The sequence below is a fragment of the Meriones unguiculatus genome, chromosome 2 (genome assembly GCF_030254825.1).
Source record: "Meriones unguiculatus strain TT.TT164.6M chromosome 2, Bangor_MerUng_6.1, whole genome shotgun sequence".
NCBI lineage: Eukaryota > Metazoa > Chordata > Mammalia > Rodentia > Muridae > Meriones > Meriones unguiculatus.
Genome location: NC_083350.1, coordinates 86,149,710 through 86,163,877, shown reverse-complemented (window position 1 = coordinate 86,163,877; position 14,168 = coordinate 86,149,710). Strand labels below are relative to the sequence as shown.

At 43.0% G+C, this 14,168-nt stretch overlaps 1 pseudogene; it reads right to left on the bottom strand.

The window, feature by feature from the left end:
- Nucleotides 1-2,835: 2,835 nt before the first annotated feature.
- LOC132652515 (small ribosomal subunit protein uS5-like) lies at nucleotides 2,836-5,690 on the bottom strand (annotated as a pseudogene).
- Between the last annotated feature and the right edge of the window lie 8,478 nt (nucleotides 5,691-14,168).

The following is a 14,168-nucleotide window of genomic DNA, read 5'->3' as shown; positions in this document are numbered from 1 at the left end:
GTGAATGAACATCATGAAGCTACTACCACCCAGCAGATGAAAAACAGCCCAATATCTCAAAGTGAGCCAATGAATCTCGCTAACAGGAAGCTTGAAAACCATGTATATGAAGAATAGACCTATGCTTGAGCTCAGGCAAGAACTTGCAATAGAAGCAGAAGTATTCCATAATGTACGAGAAGCAGCTAGTGGCTAGGCCAGTGACAGGTCATAAGGAGGTGCAGGTGGGAAAACAGCGCAGAATAGAAGGAAATTATAAAAGAGAGGAGTGAACATACCACATACAAGAGCTAGAGATGACTGAATATTTGTAGAACAGTGGTCATTGAGAAGAACAAACCAAGAAAAAAAAAAACAATAAACTCCCAAGCAACAGAATACAACAAATGCAAAAATGGTACATCAGAACCATGGGAAAGTGTTTATACCGTGCTGGGGGAACTGGCTCAGGAAAACAATATGAAACAACAGCTATCAGATGGGCAGAGTGGCACACACCTTTTAACCCAGCACTAGGGAGGCAGAGGCAGGTGTGTGTCTGTAAGTTTGACCAGCCGTGTCTATGTAGTGTGTTCCAAGACAGCCAGTGAGACTCTGTCTCAGGGGGTTAAAAAAAGAAAGCATAGCTATCAGACTTTGAAAAGATGAAAACTATTCTTTGGGCATTTAATTAAAGGAAAATAAATAATTAGAAGTGAATAGGGATATTTTTATCATCAAAAATTTCAACAGTAATACTATATCAGGAGAAAATAGTTATCTGAATAGAATAAAGTAAACCAAGGACTTTTTTTCTACCCAATTAACTCCAATGTAAAGAATATAGAAAAACACAAACTTCAAATAAAACATAAACGACAATATAACATCCCAATTCTGGTGAATATTCCTTCTCCCTAAATCTAGTAGAGAATAAACTCTAGACATGGAATGTGAAAGCACAGGTGATATGCTGATGGAGGGCACACAGTTATCTGTAAATCGGAGAGTGCAGACATGTAGCCATCATGTAGCCATCAGTGTGGCCTACTACTACTACTTAGTCATAGGATAACTACTGAAAAGCTCAATAAACTGCAGGGAAATGGCTCAGTGGATAAGAGTACTTTTTATGTAAGCACAAGGCCCTAAATTTTAATCCTTACCACTAGTATAAAAATCTGGGCGTATTGCATGTGCCTGTAACATTGGGATTGTTTCTGAGGCATGTGGGTGTCCAGCCACTCACTGTAGCTTAAATGTCAAACTTTAGGTTCAATGAGAGACCTGTCTCAAGGCAATAAGTCAGGGCATAATAGAGGAGGACATTCCAAATGCTTCTCTGGCCTCAGAACACACTGAAGGACACTTGCACACAACACACATACATACAAGTGAGGTAACAAAGACAGTGTAATCTCACTGGCTGCTTATAGGTATACACTGGTGACTACTTCAGATTAGATGATGGAGAAGAGAAATGAAAAGAGGCCCATAGCTAATTCCATGCTACCCTTCATTCTTAAAGCTACACCAGTCTGTTTTAAATTGCCTGTTATAGCAATGAAATAGCACAGGGAGGAATGTGTCCCTGTGAGCCAAGAGAAGTGACAGCAGAGAGGAAATGGTTAAGAGAAGATAATAAAAGCCACTGGAATTGCACTGTAGGCACAGCTGTATAGCCCTTATAGAACCGAGGGACAGTTAGGTAGCCTCCAGAGCCCAGAGGCCATTTGACGAAACACTCAGTGAGTACATACACATGGGTCAAAGGCACTTGGCTGGACTCACGCAGCAGAGGAGCTGGGTCCAGACATAGATCTGTCTCAGTTCAGACTCCTTGAATCAATAGCTAACTTTATACACTGAATGTGAGAGTGACTACTGATCATTCAAAAAACCCAAAACTAAACAAACACACACACAAAACCCCAAACTTGTAGGGAGGAGAGTATTGCACTGTGGTTGTGAGCCTATGTCCTAGAGGAAAAGAGGCTTTAAGGGATAAAATGGGCTCATTATACCAGTTGTTTGCCAATTAAAAAAAAAACAAACCTATTTTCATTCAGTTATTTTTCCTTTCAGTGAGAAAGGATGAGAAGGGGAATGTGTACGTTCCCTACCTGCCCCAAAGCTTTGTTTTTGAAGTCACATGGCGGGGCCGTAGGCTAGGAAAAGGTGGTTGGAAAAACCATTTACTTGTATGGCTATGATTTTAAACATTGAAAACCCAGAATGGATCACTCTCATGTACGCTTTGCCAATAAGAAAGGTCACATTCCTAATAGTTCCTGTTTTAAATGCCCTAATGAAGCATGATGGATTGGCATTTTTTTTTTCAAGCAGTGAGTGATGACATAGGTTTCTGTATATTGCAGTGTTAAGGAGTGGGGAATGTCAAGAAACTCACATGAAGAAGAGTCTTAGGACCTTGTGGATGGGTTAACTGTAATTGCATCAGCTGCATCAAATTTGCCCTCTTAAATGAAATGGACTTCTTCCCTAAGTGTAGAAGTAATGTTTTCTGGAAGTTTTGGCGACAAGTACTCCTAGGAAATAAAGTGATGCAAGATCTTGGTGGAGGCAGATCTGTCTGTACTGAATGTGTAGTGCTTTTTTGGGTCTTACTGAAATCACAGCTTTATTTAGAAATGAGAATAACAGTTCCCCAAGAGTGTATAATGTGTTTCTAGCTCCTGAAAACTATACTGCACATATATAATTTTTTCCAAAAATACGCTTAATTCATTTTATGATCTTGTATAAAACCCCATATGTGGTAGCCACAGCTGGAGCCTAGGTCCTCTGAACTCTGGTGAGGGTTTTCTCAAGGTGGTCCATGAATTCCTGATGAGGTTATTTGATGAACACAGTCTTTCCCAGAGGTTCCAGGATCAAGAAGCTGTAGGATTTGGAGATGGCATGAAAGGTGGCCTTGATGGAGTTGCCCAGGGTGGCAGTGCAGCCCTGTCTTATGTTGGCGGTCATTAATACTGGCCATACTTAGCAGCTTTCTGGACACAGGAGCAGAGATGATGCCAGTGCCTCTCGGTTGGGGGGGACTCAGCAGTGTGGAACCACAGCTTCCTGTCACTCTGCATGGAACAATGTGGGGCTTGCCAATCTTGTTCCCCAACTAGCCTTTCCATACAGAAAGAGTGGAAAGCTTGGCCAAGATGATAGCCCCTCGGGTTTTGATTGGCTATATCCTTGGACCACTTAATACCAGGGCCAACATAACTATTCTAGTCCCCAATAGCAACTAAAGCCTTGAACTGGGTCCTCATTGCAGCATCTACCCTGGCAAGATCTTCAGAATCTCATCTTTTGGGGATGCTCTCAGGAAAAAGCTGATGGTCTAGGATTCCTTAATGGGTGGGGAGAAGAGGTAAATTGTCTCCAGGAATTCTATTTTCAAGTCCTTGACCAGGTGGCCCAGCTTGGTGACAGGGATCCACTCCTTGTCTTTGGCTTTACCTCCAGAAGCCTCACAGCTTCTATTATAACCTCAGTCCCCAAGGCTACTGCCAAGTCCTCTGCAGAAGCTGTTGTGGCCTTCCAAGCCTGGACCAGAGGTATTCTGCATCATCCACTGTTTGCTGTTTTCCTGAAGAGGAGGATGATATAGATAATTCTTAAACAATTCTTTCTTGGCTATTCTCAGAAATAGCACAAATAAAACCATTCTTTAAAAGTAAAATTTCTTGGGCTGTACCCATTTTTATTGGTTACTTTTCTCGTGCTAAGATAAAATGCCATATGGGTCCAGGGGGTTGAGTTTATCAGGGCAGGTGAGGCATAGCAGTGTGAAAGTAAGCATGAAAGTAGGAACAGGAAGATGAGATGCAGGCATAGTGCAGAGAGAGAAAGTGGAGTGAGGTTTTAAACTCTCTTAAGCCCAGCCCCAGTGATGCACTTTCTCCAATGAGCCTTTCTCCAATGATGCCAGCTTCCCAGGCATCACCACCAACTGGGGACCAAGTGTTTGCATACCAGGTTCTGGAGAATGTTCTCATTCAGGTCATTGCACTATCTGTCTGAGTTAGCCGTCTAGCACTGGGATAAAGCCCATGACCAAAAGCAGCAGGTGGGAGAGTGGGCTTGTTTCGTCTTATTCTTCCAGGGCACATCACAGAGTGAAGGCAGGGAAGGAGCTCACAGCAGGAACCTGGAGGCAGGAACTGAGGCAGTGGTTATGGAGGAGAGCTGCTTACTGACTTGCCCTGCTCCTGCACACCCCCTCTCCCCGGCTTGCTCAGCTTGCTTTCTTAGATCCAGGAGCCTGTGCCATGGCCGACACCACTGCCAGCAGGCTGGGCCTTTTCTCATCCATCAAGAAAATGCTCCGCAGGCATTTTCTCAGTTGAGATTCTCTCCTATGACTTTAGCTTGTGTCAAGTTGATCAACAAACAAATAAAACAAAACAAAAACACAGCAAACTAACCAGGGCAATATTCAGCATGATGAGTGTTTTTCACATGACACTAATACTTAAAAATAACACAAAATTTGACAATGAAAAAATAATTTGTATAATTTTGGGATGTGTCTTGAGTGAACTATAATTTATAGGGGTAGATAATACATATTTGTATGGAATACTGAATTACACATAGCTTCCAACACATGGCAAAGTGCTCTGTATGTATCTAAGAAAAAATGTTGCCATTTCCCACTCCAAACTTGAAGTTGGTTTGAGCAAGGTGTTATTGGGGGCATTTAGAATTGATTTCTCTTTGTTTAAACACAAAGGCTCTACAAAAATCTGTGTTATTTTGATGAGTTTTTTGTAGCCGGTGTATCTATATTTCTCTATGTTGTCCCTCTTGCTGTGGATTTCCATGGCCTGTAAGTATCAATGACACCTCAAAATTTAATGTAAAATAGCATAAGAACCGCTATTTCTTTGGTAGTTTTTGGTATGAAAGGTGCATTGTGATTGTCTGAGTCCCATCTATGGAAAACAGCAGTGGCCCATCCTTCAAGAACTCCCTCCAAAGCCATGGTGCTCTTGCTGAACCCAAGTCCTCACTGTATCCTAGTCTTGTCTGGCTTTCTGCTCTAAGTCAGTAAGACCAGTAAGAGTCAGTGTGACCAAAAGTGTATTTGGTTTGTCTGAAGGGTGCAGATTACTGGGTGCTTTATGTGGTGTGTGTCACTGTTTCCTAAACAGACTGCAAGGAAAGAGACTGTTAACATGGACCTAGGAAGCAGGTTTGGCTTGGTGTCCTGTGAATGTCACCTGTGAATTGTGAATTCATGGTGTACTTGAATTCTGCTGAAGCCAGAATGGAGGAAGCTGTGCTGGATGCCTTTCTGGGATCAGGAGAGGAAAATAGGTTAAGAAATGGCCCAAAAGAAATATGAACAGCAAATGATGCTGACACCAGGGGCAGCTGATCAGGTAGTGGAGCAGGAGAAGGCCTTGAATTTGGCTAATAAGAAGTCAAATTACAAAGAACAGGAGCACAGAAGTGAGTGAATGCATGTTTCTCCTACGTGGTAGAGTGAGCACCATCTCTAAGCATACAGGGAAATACGATAATTTCATGTGCAGAGTGATCCCGCATCTTTGTGTGGCTACAAAAATGCCCCCTTTATTTCTTCCTGTGATGATTTTTGAAAAAATTCATAACCATAGGCAGAGGAAAACTTGCCCTGGGAAGTGGCACTTGCCTGAAAGCTGTCTGTGCCTAGGAGCGGACGCCATGGGCCAGTGCTTAGGCTGTTCTATTAATAGCACTGAGCTACCCAGCAGGTGACACTGGGCCAGAGAACTCAGCCTGTTCTTTCCCCATGGATTCAAAAGCCAAGTTCATGGAGTAGGCATGAGACAGGAAGAGGCAGCAATCCGATGAGCTGGCCTTACAGGTCAGAATGTAGCATGAAGATCTGTGAGTGTTCTCATTTTGCTGAGGCAGGAGGCTTCCTGGCTTCCTCTTCCCATCTTCATGCTGTGTGTGAGAGAGAAAGAAAATGAGAATATTCTTTTATGCTCTGAAAACATACCTTGCTTGGTCTCTGTTTTCCCCATCAGGGAGCAGAAAGAAAAATCTGAGATGAAGAGAGAAAGCAGAATAGGAAGAAAGGGAAGGGCCAGGCCTCCCAAACCCAGTGCAACAACTGTAAGTCAACCCCTCCCCAATGCTGATTGTAGCCAGCAGGGTCCTTTGAAGAGACAGAAGAAGCTGGCTACAGGGGAAGGTACGAAGGCTCCAGGTGTGGCCTGCTTTGCCCCTACAGTGCAGACAGGGGCAGCGTTGACATGGAAAGCAAACAGAAGTCCTCCACGGTACACACAGGACAGCTGGAAGTGGAGGAGCCTTCTACCCTCATTGTACTTCCCAGAATCCCATGCTCTTTTTGTTTATTTGGGCCTGGGGAAGGGCATTTGAAGCATAATCTAGGCTGCTGGGAAAGCTTTGGGGGAGGATCATGGACTTGGCTGACAGTGTTCATGTGTGCATAGCCCTGTTCTGTGGTTGTTGTGGTTTCGTGCAGCCTCTGACGGGAAGCTGGCCGCCATACCTTTACAGAAGAAAAGTGACATCACGTACTTCAAAACCATGCCTGACCTGCACTCGCAGCCCGTGCTCTTCATACCAGATGTTCACTTTGCCAACCTGCAGAGGACTGGACAGGTACTACTTTTGCTCACAGCCTCCTACTGCCCTCCTCAGGGTGTGCTGGTGTGTACGCAGAACAGGCCACAAAAATAAACTCAAGCAGCAGGGGAATGGCAACACAAAAAGTAGGTTTTTACAGAAAACATTGTCTTGGGAGGAAATACTGGCATGCTAAGGCAAAGAAAGGTGTGAGCTGTTATTAGAGCATTGTTGACAACAGGACAGGAGAAAGCTCCTCATCTGCCTGTTCAAGTTGTGGTGTCTGTGAAGCAGACTCGGTCAGTGCACATATCGCCACCTAGTGGTGAGAGGTAAAACTGTTTCATACATTTCATAAATACATTTGCCCAGAGGAGAGAAATTAAGATCTTGTCAACAATTTTTTCCTTAGCAAATTAGTAGTTCTCATTGAGTGGATAAATCATTAGTCATCTGAGGGAAAAAGAGTGTTAGATCTTCCTTCAAAAACACAATAGCCAAGTCCTATGGTTATATCTACAAATGAAATGAAGGATTGGAAATCAAATAAATATTCAATAATTAAATCATTATGACAGCTTAGTTTTGTGGAAGATTATGCAGACACTGAAATTTAATGATGAAAACTATGCATCCACAGGAGAATTAATTATGATTTTGTTCAATAAAAACTAAAAGGGTACTGGTGTGCTGGGTCTAGCACTCCAGTGCTGACAGAGCTGAACTGGAGCTTGCTCAGGGTTTTTCCTGTGCTAACTGAAGACTGGTCCTCTATAAGGGAAGGTTTACAGAATTCTCGGGTGATGCTGATGTTATTTCCTTTACTCTTTAAGGTTACTTCTCCCAAGGGAGAAATGAAAACTGGAGAAGAAAGAAAAGATGTTTCTTAGCATCAGCCCGAGTTTGTTTTGGCCATACTAATTGGGACTTTAATTTTGCCTCGTTTTGTTTTCTTTTGAATCCAGAATCCTTAGCTGAAAGGATTGTTTTGAGAAATAGGAGCATTATGACAAACTCAAGTCCCCTCACATTCTAAGTGCTGGGACTTGACATCAGCCTGATTTCTCAATCTTGCAGCTTCTCCTTTTTCTGGAGAATGTTTTATATAGTGACAAGGCAGCTGTACAAGCAGAGGATCATGGTGTGTGTGGGGGGTTGCATGTGTGCATATGCATGAGTGTGTGTGTTTATTTGTTTCTCGGTTCATGATATAATATGATAATAAATATATTCATACTTTTTGCATGGAGTACATTTCTACTAAAATTCATTTTAACATTTCTATCTTGTCTTATTACATAGGAACCAATATATAAGAGGAAAGAATATGAATATTGTATCTTTTCCAGAAAAGACAGCCAGCAAGGCTGTGTGTGAGAGAGAGAGATGGTTGCCTGCATGTGGCACCACTGTCTGGCACTGTCTGCAGGATACTTCAGTTTCTCTAATTCTGATTGTGCTTGCCACTGCTCGTTCCTAATGACACTTGTCCTTGGAGATCTTCCTTTTGCCACATGACCTTTAGAGCATGAAGAGAGTTAATGAATGAAAAACTGAAATAAAAAGAGGAGGATGTGACTACCCTTAAAGTGTGGAGATTTTTATTGTATATGTAAAGGACAAAGCAGGCAGAGGGAGGAGTCCAGGCTGAACATGGCCAGCTGACTAAACGGGCAAGGAGAGAGAAGTAAGAGAGAAGCCAAGAGCTGCCACCAGGTTCAAGAGGCAAAGAAAGCCAAAATGGCTGAGTTACATGCTGTTGGAACAGGAAGTCCAGCCAAGAGAGGAGTGTAGGGGAGGGGTTGGGGTGAGGTATGTTGAGAGGAGCCACAGGTCCTGAGGGATGCTGGCCCGATTTGATATGTGAAATAGGCATCCCAGTTAAATATTTGTCCACCAGTTTCTTTGCTGACAGTTTACCCTTACATTTCTGTGGTGATGGGAAACCAGGGTAAGCCCCCTTTGACGAACAAACACCCGGGAGCCAGCACAGCCTTTCTAAAGAATGTGTTTAGATCTTACCAACAGATTTTCTTATTGTCAGGAGCAACATTTGGCAGAGAGCCAGAGTAACCTGATCAGATCAGACCAGCTTAAGCTAGAAATAGTCACATTTCTGAATTTACTTTATAAAATCTAACACACACACCATTGCTAATCAAATGTATCTTTTTTCCTCTTCACAGATAGTTTGTACAGTCAGACAACTCATTCAGATTTCTGTTTTATCCTGTCTGACATGAGCTTCTTGTCTTGTTTTCCCCACAGGTGTATTACAACACAGATGACAAACGAGAAGGGTAAGAGCAGTCCTTCATTCTAAGCACATAATGTTTGTTTGTGGGGTGGCAATGCACCTTCCCAGCCTGGGCCGCCCTGGGCAGGAGATGGGACCTTCCCGTGTGCTGTGACCTAGAACGGAGAGAGGGGCAACAGGTGGTCACCTTTTCCTGCAAGCCCATCTTCTGTGCCTTCCCTTTCTCCCTGTGATCTGCCTTTGACTAAATGGTAATTTTGCAAATGTGGCCCATCCCTTCTAGTGCACTGTTTGTTGAAATCTTTCTGATAGCTCTTGCTTCCCATCGTTTCATCTCAGCACAAGATCTGGTTGAGAGTGTAAAAGCCTTTCCTGCTTTCAAAACTGCCCGAGACACAAACAGCTCCTGAAGCCTTACTCAAGGTGTTGAATGGGGCCTGAGTAGATTGAGAACCTGTTCACTGCCCTGTGGGTTTGGGGTAGGAAGTTGTCTTCTGTATCTTCCAGATGTGTCTCTCTGGCCCCATCTTTGCAGAGAATATATGCCCACCTATAAATGTTTAGGGGCAGCTAACTCTTCAGTGTAGTTTCTTTCCTTAACTCATTTTATATACTCAGAAGCTTGCAGGTATGAAAGGGCTGTTTTAAGGTCATGAGATGACTCTTCTAGGACACAGTAATGTTGGTAGCACATTCTCACGGGGTAGGTGTTGAGCTGCCTTCTATTTGAATATTGCCAGTGACGAATGCTCTCTGCATATGAGGAAGCTCATTATATTATTTCTAAGAGCTGGGTGGTTTCAGCTTTTAGAGTTTAAAGGAGGAAAACTGTACTTTGGCTTATTCTTTTGGAACAACATAGGGCAGAGGCAGGGGCAGATGCCAGAGCTGTTCCTCTGTGGCCTCTGCCAGTTAGAGAATGTCATTTAGGCTTCCAGTCTCTTGAATGACACTGCCTATGTTTAGTATGATCTTCTCTGGTTAATTAATTCTTTTTGGAAACATCCTGACAAACATACCCAAGAGTGTGTTTTACAAATCTTCTTAGGGTCTCTCATTTCATATTGGTTAACAGTTGAGATTATCATAGCACGTTCTCTCTGATAACAGTGTTCAACTTCTGTCCATTCACTCCTGCTCTGTTCTCTGGATAAGCCTTTTCCACCCTCAACATTCAAACTTCTATTCTTCCCTGAAACTGTTCTTAGTTAAAATATAATTTTATCTTTTAATATCTTAATTTCTCTCATGGGAGACTACTAAATTTATACAACAACAGCAAAAAAGGAGCATTTTGCCTCTGTGTAGGTTTGTGTACCAGTTGCATGCCTATTGCCCATGAAGGCCAGAAAATGGCATTGAATCCCTGGAACTGGAGTTACAGATGATTATGAACTGTGCTATGGATGCTGGGAATTAAACCCAGGTCCTCTGGAAGAGCAGCCAGTGCTTTTAACCTCATAGTTCTCCAGCCTGACCACTAAGTTGGTTTTGTTTTCTTTTTATTTGCTTTTGTTTTCTGAATACATGTGTTTAGAACCTCCTGAATTGCAGATTATGTTGGGAACTCTCTTATAATCCAAAGGCTATATTTTTCTCTTAAAGCAGGCTAAAACCACATTCATTCCTTAATACGTATTTTATGCTTATTGTTTGCATTAGTTGTGTATACCTAACATCCCAAGATAAATTTCCTACAAACCATAGTCAAACTTTCCCATTCCTATGTAAAACACTTCATAATTGGTGAAGGAAGTATAGCTGATATTGCTGGCTTTATTCCTGAAGCAGAAGTTTTCAAGTGACAGACCAAGGGCCAGATCTTCTTTTGGTGGGGGTGGGGGTGGGGGTGGGCAGGGTCTCAGTCTGTAGCCCTAGCTGCCTGGAACACACCATGTAGGCCAGGCTGGCCTTGAGCTCACAGAGATCTTCCTCCTGAGTGCTGGGATTAAAGGTGTGTACGCCACACAGCCTCAATCACCCATTTTGAATGGTCTACAGACTAAGATGGTTTCAATAGTTTAAAAACCTCCAGTGAAGACTGGCATTACATGATCAGTGATATGAAGTACACCCGAGCCTCTGCAAGGAATGTTTTTCTGGAACACAGCTGTATTAGTTCCTTCATGTGTTCTCTATGGTTTCTTTGGTGATACAGCAGCAGAATTGAGTGTTACAGTAAGAATCTGAAAAACCTTTCCTGCTGGGCCCTTTTTAGACAAAGTTTGCCACCTTCCGTCTCAGAGGAAGACACTCTCAAAGGAATTAAATTAAATAACCCCCAGGCTGCTTAGGACTGGAACTTGTCCAGGACCAAATCTCTAAAATCAGTTGTAAATCCTTTAAGTATTGATTAGAAAGACAAGCATAGTGGCTCATGCCTCTAGTCCCAGAAATCAGGGATCTGAGGCAGGAGGATCAAACGTTTTGGCTAGCCCAGTCTGTCTAGAAAATAAAAACTCCCATTTCAAAAACAGAAATGGGTAGTTTGTTTGTTCTTTTTATCTTGGGACAGAAATAATCAAATTTCAGTTGGTTGGAACAAACAAGTGATTAGACCTATGAATTCTAATCTTTAAATCACATATTTTATAAAGAGACAGCATGGCGTCATGAAAAGAATGTTGGCTTGAGCTCAGGAAGCCAAGTCCATCCTCTGGACTGTTGTTTATCCACATGAAGCCTCATCCAGCCTTCCTGTCCCCAACCTCCATGTCCTCAGGTCTATACTGAGGGTGCTGTAGAAGGCTCTCTCTCTTACATCCCCAGCATTTGGCATTTTGCTTAGTGGTATTCCTGAGATAAAGTTCACAGGGAGTGTTATAAAGGGAAACTTTAGGAGAGTGTGAAGTGATTGTGCAGACCCATCATCCTGTCTTTTGCAAGCTAAGTGGCCAGTGACCTACCTGTAACTCCACTGGTCTCTCCATAAGAATTGCCTGTGTTGTTGCGTAGTCATCCATTCCAAGGACAGCCAAGTCCTGTACTTCCATACATCTCTGATTGAGCAATGTGGGCAGGTTAGTGCCTCTGTGTTAATACATGCTGGGTCCTTGGCTATTGCTATATGTTAAAGTAATAGCACTCCCTGGATACCTTGGCTAGGTTCTGAATGCTTTTATGTGTATTCTTTTCATAATAGGAAATCTGGGAGATTTCCTATTATCTCCCAGATTTTCTATTATCTGCCATTAACAGTGAGGAAAAAGGCCTTGAGAAATTTGGAAACTTCTTCAAAGTTGTCTAGCTGGTACATGATAGAAGCACAGGTTGAGCCAGTGCCTACCCATAATTCCCAGCACTCACCAATGTGCCTCCATTGCCCCGTTTCCTCAATTCTAGACCCATGCATGGCTGAGGGGAAGGCACAGGGGTGGGGGCTGGGCATATCCTATTGTGTAAGCTTTCTGGTCTTTACCAAGGCCTAACCTTGTTTCATCTCATGAGCTCTCCTGGCAGGGCAGACAGATCTCAGAGCTCTGAGGACACCGTGTGTGCTCATCTAGCCCTGAGGAGGTACTAACATCAGTGGCATTGTCACAGCAGCCATCAGGACAATGGATCAGGCCAAGCTTGTGATTTTGAGTTAGCTTCACTGTTTGCGGTAGTTAAAGAGGCTGGAGAATAACCCGCAGAGCGTGTCTGTGCCTTGTGCTCTCCAGAAGTTTCACCATAAGTCCTTGTAGCTTTGTAGCCCTCTCCATCCTTGCTCTTGTATCAGACCTAACATTTCTCAGGATTTTTTGGATGAATCTTAATATTGTTTGTTGCTTCCAAGGGTCTTGTTTTCCTTGTGATTAACCCCACAAGCCTATGGCTGAGTATGCTGCTGGCCCTGGGTTTTTCTAACTGATGGCCTCGTGATGGAGATGATGTCAGGGAAAGCTCTGCTCTGTTGCTCTCTGATCCTTTGAAAATGATTATATAGTGTCACTGAGCTGGGCACAAGAAGGCCTTCAGCCTGCATTCTTCTCATTAGAATGCGGGCAAGTCATAGCTGCCTTGTTTGGTTTTGCTTTGAAAAATAAATGAAACTACTGGATTCATAACATATAAAACTTACTGACTCCTACTGGGTTTATAGATTTGAAAGTGTTTGGCCTCCCAAGAGAAATGTGGTTTATCTGAGATACTATTTTAATGACAAAGCCTGCTGTGGCTTGGATTAAGTTGTTCTCAAAAGTCAACTGAACTGGAAAAAATATAAATGAATCTTACTTTGTGAAGCAGCTTGACTCACACAGCATGAGAAGGTATCTGATAACATTTCAGGCAATTTACCAGTTATTAACCTAATAGTGCCTGGCTGCTATGTGTATGGATTTTTTTTTTTTAATCTTCTAGTTCTAAGTTCATGGTCACTAGTTCATGGTCACTACTATTACAGTTCTAAGTTCTTGGTCAGTTCCAAGAGGAGACAGTATCATGCCTGCTTTTATGACGAAGCAGCAAGGGCAAGGCAGAGGCAGCAGTGTTCTAAAAGTTCTTTACTGCCTTCAGGTGAGACCTGAGTTGTAGTTTTTTCCTTAGCTGTTTCTACTGTTTGACATAGAGGAAATAAAATAAGATGGCTCTTGATAGGCTATCCTCAAAAGCATCTCAGATTTCTTGGGTAGCTCTTTCATGAGATGGTTCCCTTGAAGGTGGCACATGCGAATAGCCTTTTTTCCTATTAGCTGAATCACAGTGTGGAAGGCTGATAACACATTTGAGCCTTCTGTCATTGTGGACACAAGGGCTAAGATTGTTCTTATTCAGCTGCCTCAGAGTGCTCGGGACGTAAGTGAGCAAGGCGGAGATGTGTGTTAAGAAACTCAGTTGGCTGATGCTCCCTTTGGAGGTAAATTAAGTACCACTGGTTTTAGTGATATAAGCTTCCAACATGGATAGGAATGTTTTCAGACTGTCCCAGGTAGTGTGCATGTGCTTTTATAAGCTGGGTCCCTACCAACCCGACTTGGGAAGTGTTGAATGGCTCTCTGGTGGCAGGAAGCTCACTCAGGCAGGAGTCACAGTTTTGTGTTACCCACAGGACTGGGGTTAATTACTGTGTCCATCTCCTATGTGAGACCAGGAGGTAGTGAGCTGTTTGCTCTGGGTGGAAAATCTAGTCTTCTCTGTTCTTGCCCTCAGCCTGTGATCATCAGCATCTTCATTGTCTTCATCTAGCACTTTGGTGGTGCTTCCCCTCAGTCCCCAACACTCATGGAATTCTCCCGGGAGCCTCCTGTAAATTTAGCATTTTTATTATTTTTTAAACCATGTGTGCATTGCATGTGGGTATGTACACGTATGTGCAGGTGTTAGTGGAGGTCAGATGCATTGG